We start from the raw sequence: 8179 nt of genomic DNA, 5'->3' as shown, positions 1-8179 counted from the left end.
GCAAATGGATGTGCTAGGACCTTTTGTTCCTACTAAATCTAAGAAGAAATACATCATTTCTTTCATCTGTTCTGCCAGTAGGTGGATCGAGGCTTACGCTATTAGCAACCTGACAGCTACCACCATAGCTAGAATCATCGTGGACTTGTGCTCGCGTATTGGAGTACCATCCAAAATAATTTGTGATCAAGCAGGAGCCTTTACAAGTGAACTTATGCGTAAGATCTGCGAGATAAGTGGAATAACCATCAGTTTTAGCACGGCCCATCATCCTCAATCTCATGGTATGGTGGAAAGAGGTCAACAAACTTTGCTTAGGATGATTAAAACTTTGACCCAAGAATATGGAAACATTTGGGATGAGCTTTTGCCTTTTGCTTTGTTTGCTTACCGTAGCTCAGCTCATTCTTCACTAGGTGGCTTTTCTCCAAGTGAGGTGGTGTTTGGAAGAAATCTGCAAGGACCATTGGACTTCCTGAAATCCGATTGGGAAGGTGTGGTTAAAAGTAGTACTGTGCCAGTTGCTGATTTTGTTAGAAAACTTCAAGAGAAACTCTTGGCTGTCCAGGAGTTGGCCAGAGACAATTTGTTGGACGCTCAAGCAAGTCAGAAGTTCTTCCACGATAAGAGATCCAGACACAGAGAATTTTCTGTGGGTGATTTGGTACTTGTTCTGAACCCACTCAGACCTTCTAAGTTAGAAGTTGTCTGGGAAGGTCCAGGTGAAATTGTTCAAAAATTGGGAAATGTCAATTATCTTGTCAAAATGTTGGATTCTAATAAGAAACCTGTTCTTTACCATGTCAATAGTTTGAAACTGTACAAAGATAGATCTGCAATGGTTTTTCAATGTCATGCTGAATATTTTCATGCTGCAAATGAACCTATTGATATGTTGTCTGAATTGCAAGATGCAGGTACATGGTCTGATAATCTTGTTTTAACAGGTACCGTTGATCACACACACACACACACACACACACACACACACACACATATACATACGCTTTATGAAAGAAACACAACTCATCAGTGTAATCAACCACATTTTGCTAGTAACTAGTGGGTGTTTCCATTCATGCTGCTGTGGAGGGCCTTTTAGGAAGAACATGACTCTCAAATTCAAAGAGTTGTATTTGGACGTAAGCCTTGCCAAGGTCAACATCTCTGGCTTCACAGAGATAACCTGTGTCCAGGATTGGGGCCAAAAGACCTATTTAAATATTGCACATGAAGTGAAAAGCAGCTTAGTGCTGCTAATGCCAAGAAATACGACAAGCGGTGGTTTTGTGTTGAGGCTCAATAGCACCAGAGACGAGACGGGACCTTCTGGCACCCCAGAGTTCCAAGCGGCAGAACAGGCCTATGGCTGTTTGCTGCTAGAAAGTCGAGAAACCTTTGGCCAATGAAAGGGGCCTCTGATGGTCAAGTCCGACAACACAGGCCACACCTCCTTAGCAGCTGACAGGGAATCCCCGGAGCTTTATGGCTGAGCAATCAGACTTGCAGGTGAAGCCTGTATATGCCCCCTGGTGACCAATAAAAAAAAAGCAAGCTAAGTCACAGGTAAAGGGGATAAGAAATGAAACCTTGTGCAGTGATAGAGCGCTGTCTTTTCAATACTTCAGGAACTCCCACCTCTAAACCTATGCACTTTGTGTTGTACGGTCTGACTATTCTAGGAAGGGCATTGGACAGTTTTGCTGGAACCTTGCTTTAAGAACTGGAGTGGGTGATATGCTGGACTGCAGCTTCTTCTGGGGGAAAAAAGAGCTCTTCCACAATTACCCTTACGTGGATTGTCCCAACAGGATTTTGGGTGCCATTTCTCACTTCTCATATGTGTATCTGAAAGGATTGCTTACAAGGTATATATCGAGAATTATAAGATAAACTATATTTTTCCTACTGATCAAATGCATAGGAGTAAATAACTTCTGGGAAGGATGGGTTGCCTACATTTCCTTTAAGTTCTAAAACTGCTGAGTGAACTGGAGGGAACTTCCCACCCGCCCGGCCAGTATTGCATATAAATAAGGCACACACACACAAATCCGTTGAAAAATTCTTTATGTGCATTATATGATCAGAAAGCAAGTTATCAGGACAGCCGAGTTTGATGACACTGGAAAAAAGATTTCTGGAGTTTGATGAATGCTGATTCCGGAAGATGTGCACAAAGGAGAAAGTGGTTGCAGGGGGAGAGGCGTTCACTGCTCAGCTTCCTCAGCATCTCCAAGTGGGGGGAATCACTTGCCAATGACACTGTAATTAGAGAAGGAAAACCGTGATAGAACCTGCTTGAATTCCTATAATTATACAAGGAAGGATACAGACTACCACAAGTACCTTAGTTGACCGGGTCTACTCTAAACAATGATGCAGAGCAATGGGATAGAGCAGCGACAGGGCCAGAATTGGTCCAGTGAGTTGATGGTTCAGATCGGCATACCTGGGAGACTTAATAATTTAATAACAGTCTCCATCTTTGAGTCTTCCAACTATCTTGTCAGGCTATGTGCGTCTAACTAAACCAAAACCCAAGCAAACACTGTGGCACCTGTAGGCAAGCTTGGGTTATATTTAGTTGTTTGTTTTTGCTATGTTTTATTTTAAGTGTTGGTGCAAATTGATAGGGTGACTTCTCTGAGAAAGGCTGTCTGTTTTGGAGAAGGGAAGAGCTCACCATCCTCACAATGATGAGGTGAATAAAGGGAAATATTGTCTAAAAAACAAAACAGGAAGGAAGGAAGGAAACATTTCGATACTCTGGCTTCGCTGAGCTTTTTTTGAAGATGAAGAAGATGGGTGGGATTTTTTTTTTTTAAAAAGCAAACCATTTATACCAGTTTCTATCACCAGAAATCCATCATCCCCACATGGGAAAGTAAGAGAAAGGAGTGATGAATGGATGGTGGGAAGTGGTGATTATTTTGAGTTATAAACCACAATGTATTTTGCAAAATTACTGTTCAGACTTTTCATGTTCCATGTTCTGCCACAATGCAATACCTTTCCATGATATCTTTCTGTGGGGTTTTTCTACAGGTCTATAAACGTTTTTCTGAAATATAATAGTCTGAAGCTTGAGTGGGGAAGATGCCCAGAGGAGATAGGTGGCTGAGCCAGAGAAGCTAAGCCCAGCTTGTTGGCAAAGGAGACTTTGTTTGTTCCCATTGGCACATTCTCCCTCTCTGGATCCTCCTGAACCAGATCAGGGGACAATGACAACATTTTTTCCCTTTTCTGCATCCTGGCATCCCGTCAACACATCCAGCAACTCTGCCTAGCCTTCATTCCTAGCTAGTCGTAGAGGAATCCTTCCATAATTGGGGGATTTCCAAGACAATTCAGTTGAGGTTTCAGTTGCTTCACCCCAAAACCTCCAGTAGTGTCTCACTGTGCTGCGCAGGTTTCTAGATAGAGGCAACATTGGGTGTATCTCCTAGTCCTCCTTTCCATCTCAATCCAGCTAAGGGACCTCTATGGGCTGCAAAGAATTAAAGGATTAGCAGAGGCAAGACCGGGAAGGAAATTTATGTTTGTTGTGATGCGAGTCGCATTCCTGTGGCCAGGAATGCGACTCGCATCACAACAAACATAAATGGTGAACGTCCAAATCAATTCACAGCCCGTTTGAACAACGTTGGCAATTTCAGATGGCATGCAGGCTGTGTTTCAAATGGTGGCAAAGCCAAATCGTTCTCATTGAGCTCCCCAAGGTAGGTGCACCCTTTATCTTACCTTTGGCAGCATTTCTGGTACCAATTGCACTTCCCAACAGTTTTGGTCCCACGAGGACAGACGACAGAATAACATGCAGTACCACGACGACGTTCACATTCTGCATAGCTCTTGATGGCTTCAGTGACTCCTGTGGGTCAAACATAAGGTGAAATCTGAAATACTAAGCTGGATAAAGCAGGGTTTGGGTGAAAGAAGCTGTAAATTCAGTAGTAGAGGAAGATCGGAAGTCTCCTTTTTACACATCTATCTGTTTCCTTCTAAGGTCAAAGGGCATCTGGAGCAGGTCACCCTGCTGAAATCAGGGCTGACTGGTTAGCATCTGTGACGGCACCTCCTTATAGTTCATACTGCCACTATGTCCTGGGAAACCTATCCTCAGATCACTCTCATTATTTAAGATCCTTGAAAAGCTCATTTCCAAAATACAGGAGGTATATTAGAATCACTCCTGCCATTAGAATCACCCGCTTTCAGCATTCAAGAAATTCTCTCATGGCGTGTTATTTCTAACATATAGCTCAGCCCCTAGAAAGCTTAGGGTAAGAAAAGGCCACTCACCCAAAGCTCTCTGGATTCACATCCGGGTCTCTCATTGCCAACCCAAGAAGCCTGCTATCAAACCCTCTACTGCACCCGGGACCTCCAGGTTCACTGCATAAGGAAATATCAAGAACTGGCTACTTTTCGGGGAGTTCCAAAACTGTAGCCAAAACCACAACACCCTGCTTGTAGGGTGTTGTCAGGATGTCATTTGTTTTGCCAAAGCACCAGCTGATAAAGGTTGAGAGGTTTTTGGTTGCCTCCCGTCCTGGGGCTCTAAAGTTCAAGCCATTGACCAATCCCTCCCTGGATGTGACATTGACCTGTTCAGAAGATACCCCGGATCGCCCTCACCTGGGAACCCCTGACTATCTTCTCCTCTGAGCAGCTGCTTACCTGGCGCCTGCAGGAGTCCAAGAAAAAGAACGGCACACAGAAGATAAAGGAACTTCATCTTCAGTTCAGTTTGGGACCCACTGCTGCTTCTCAGAGAGGTCACACTGTTTTTTTTTATAAGGATATAAACATTGCATATGCGGTTCTTAGAAGTCATCAGTAGTTTCTATTTGCTTTACTTTATACTTATTATTAACTGTCAAACTACTAGGGCAGGTTGAATGAAGAGGGCAGGGAATGAATAGCTTCCAATCGAGAAGCATCCTTTGAATTGGGGTTGCCCCCAATTGAAAGTGCTTACTTTGACATATAAAGCCCTAAATGGCTTAGGACCTGGTTACCTAAAGGACCACCTTCTTTCATACGAGCCTGCCTGTCCTCTAATATCAGGCCAGGAGGCCCTTCTGAAGGTGCCATCCCTGAAAGACGTGAGGGGGGATGTTGTTGTTGTTGTTTAGTCGTTAAGTCGTGTCTGACTCTTTATCACCCCATGGACCAGAGCGTGCCAGGCCCTCCTGTCTTCCACTGCCTCCCAGAGTTGGGTCAAATTCATGTTGATCACTTCTGTGACCCTGTTCAGCCATCTCATGCTCTGTCATCCCCTTCTCCTCTTGCCTGCATACTTTCCCAACATCAGGGTCTTTTCCAGGGAGTCTTCTCTTCTCATGAGATGGCCAAAGTCTTGGAGCCTCAGCTTCAGGATCTGTCCTTCCAGTGAGCACTCAGGGTTGATTTCCTTCAGGATGGATAGGTTTGTTCTCCTTGCAGTCCAGGGGACTCTCAAGAGCCTCCTCCAGCACCACAATTCAAAAGCATCAATCCTTCCCCCATACCTGCTCTTCACTTTTACAATTCTGTCATTAATACTAATGGCACACTTCTTGAGCCTACTTCCCTTTTCCAACCAATATCGATCAAGCTTTGTAAAAGTATTATCTATCATGCAAACCAGAACTTGTATGTTATATTAAACAAGTCTTAACAGAGTATTATCTACCATTATCAACAGAGTTTCTATATATCGTTATCCCCGTTACCGGTATTTCCCTTCACAACATTTTGTTCTTTTTCCCTTGCTGGTTCTCTCCTTTATTCTCTGAATCACTCTCATCTGCTTGTTTTTTTTAAATCTGGATTTCCCCTTATTAAACATTGTTATAACTTTCCCTAGGACTTCCCATTTAGTTATGTGTTTTATTTTGTCATCTGTATAGCTTTTCCTCCACTCCATGTTTTGACTCAAACTGTTCTTCCCTTGCAGTCTCCTCTCCTCCTCTGTCTGTTTCTCTGGCTGCTTCTCCTGGCCATCCAGCTGAGTTATTTGTTCACTCCATTCTTCTTTGGTTATAAGTCCAACATTCATCAGAAAAATCTAGGGCTGATCTCACTGAAGTAACATTGTAGCGGTTGTTGTAGGTTTTTCGATTTGTTTGGCCTTTTTCTGGAGATTTTTCTTCCTAATGTTTCTCCAGTCTCTGTGGCCAGGACAGAGGACAGGACCTAGAACTCTGTCTGTGTTCTGGTAGTGTGTGGGATAATTGAGTATTTGCAGTTGTGGGATCACCTTTTTGTCTTTTCCAAGAGATTGGGTGATTATGGTGATCAGGGTGTTCTTTGTTATGGGTGTATTGTTGTGATAAGGGGGGGAAATGATCTGTCACTGTGATTGATGGGTGTCGTTAGTTTTTTGTGTGTACTGATCGCTGGTCCTTGTGTCTGGGTAGAGTTCATTGACCTTTTGCAGGCTGTTTTTTTCAGTGCTGGGAGCCAGGCTTTGCTGAGTTTTAGACTTCCTTCTTTTTTGTTGTTGTTTTGCTCTGCTGGTGTTTGTGGATTTCAATGGCTTCCCTGTGTAGTCCAACATAATGATTACTGGTGTTGTCCGGTACTTCTGTATTTCGAAATAGGATTTCATGTAACATTGTAGTATTTCCCATTGTGATAGATTTTCATATGAACGGGCTGACCCCATATATACTTGATGCCCTTAGCAATTAAAATAACTGTGATAACTCACATTTTTCTTCTTCTATATGCCATTGTTTCATTGCAATAGTCATGGAATATCATAATGCAATCATTCCTAATTTTAAGATTATCTGTTTTTTTCCTCTTAACACCTTTGTAAGATCCTCCCCCCCCCTTTCATAGAGCGCCTACTGGGAAAAGAGACAGAACTCAATGACTCTGAAGTAGGTCACAAGTCCAGATGAGGTTCACTTTAGTTTAAGCCGAACACATTAACCTCATAACAATGGGAATGTAGACCTTGCCAGATCCCAGCAGTATAAGGGATCTGCTTGTAGGGCTTGGAAATTATCCACCGGTTTCAGTGACACACGGTATCGGGTCAGGGTCCTGCGGTGCCTGATCAGGGTCCGACAGCACCAGATCATCCGTTAACATAGGAAGAGGAGACCACAAGAGCAGGTAGGGAGGGGATGGGGGAAATGGCGAGGGGTGCAGGTTGTGGGGCTGCAAATGGGCAATCCGGTGCTGCACTATGCCCGGTTGGGTCCCCAGTGCAATGGATCGCCCATTTGCGGCAAAGGAGCAGGAGGAGACGGGAGCAGGACCAGGTGGGGAGGTGACGGGGGGTGGCGGGCTGGGGATAAGGGGCAGGCAGTGGGGGTGGAGGGTTTAGTTCCCCCTTCCTCCAGCCACAGACCAGATTTTTTTTAAAAAATGAGCCAGTTCGAGATGCAGTTATCAAGCCCCCTCGGTGTTTTTTTTTTTTAAATTAAAAAAGGGCAAATGCAACACATTGAGGATGAGAAATGCTGGAGTATATTAGATACCTATGTTACAACTGGCTCCTGTCCTTTCATGGCCATCCAGTGGTTCCCTTTCTTCCTGGAGGCTTCTTTCCATAAAGTCACGCTGATGGAGTTGGGCTCAAGCTACCTCTGCCAACTTTCTCCAATGACACATCCTTATAACGAGCTTAGACAGAAGAATAGATAACTTTCTGGGTTCCAGTCGGCAAAACCTTCTGGCTTCTAGCAGTTGACAAGTGGATGTCAAGTGACCTATTCAAATACCCGCATTATTTAACTAGTATAACAAAGTTTAAGTGGAGAAATGTTCTCACAGCTTTACAATGCAAGTCTATGAGTTCTGCAGACGTTGAGGGGGGATTGCCATGGAGGAGAGTTTCAACCGATGCAGATGAAGACCTAATCCATTATTGACTTGTCTGTCTAATTTATAAAGACCTGAGTAATTCTGTTCAAAGATTTAAGTCTCGCTTTTAATAGATCTGATGCAAATATGGTGGTGGTCTTTTAGACCAGATGGGTGGGGTATAAATAAAATAAATAAAATAAAATAAAATAAATATGATAAATTTTCTATGGAGTGATTAGAATTGATGCTTTTGAATTTTGGTGCTGGAGGAGACTCTTGAGACTCCCCTAGACTGCAAGGAGATCAAACCTATCCATTCTGAAGGAAATCACCCCTGAGTGCTCACTAGATCCTGAAGCTTAGGCTCCAG

General features: G+C 43.6%; 1 long non-coding RNA gene across 1 annotated transcript; it reads right to left on the bottom strand.

Moving 5' to 3' along the window:
- Positions 1-2053: 2053 nt before the first annotated feature.
- On the bottom strand, positions 2054-7199 carry LOC144584885 (uncharacterized). The gene is made up of 3 exons (XR_013539366.1): positions 4684-7199; positions 3745-3874; positions 2054-2265 (listed from the first exon to the last, which is right to left on the bottom strand). It is a non-coding gene; the product is annotated as an uncharacterized LOC144584885 (long non-coding RNA).
- Positions 7200-8179: the final 980 nt, after the last annotated feature.

Source organism: Pogona vitticeps, chromosome 1, assembly GCF_051106095.1.
Source record: "Pogona vitticeps strain Pit_001003342236 chromosome 1, PviZW2.1, whole genome shotgun sequence".
Lineage (NCBI taxonomy): Eukaryota > Metazoa > Chordata > Lepidosauria > Squamata > Agamidae > Pogona > Pogona vitticeps.
This window is presented reverse-complemented; position numbering and strand designations above follow the sequence as displayed.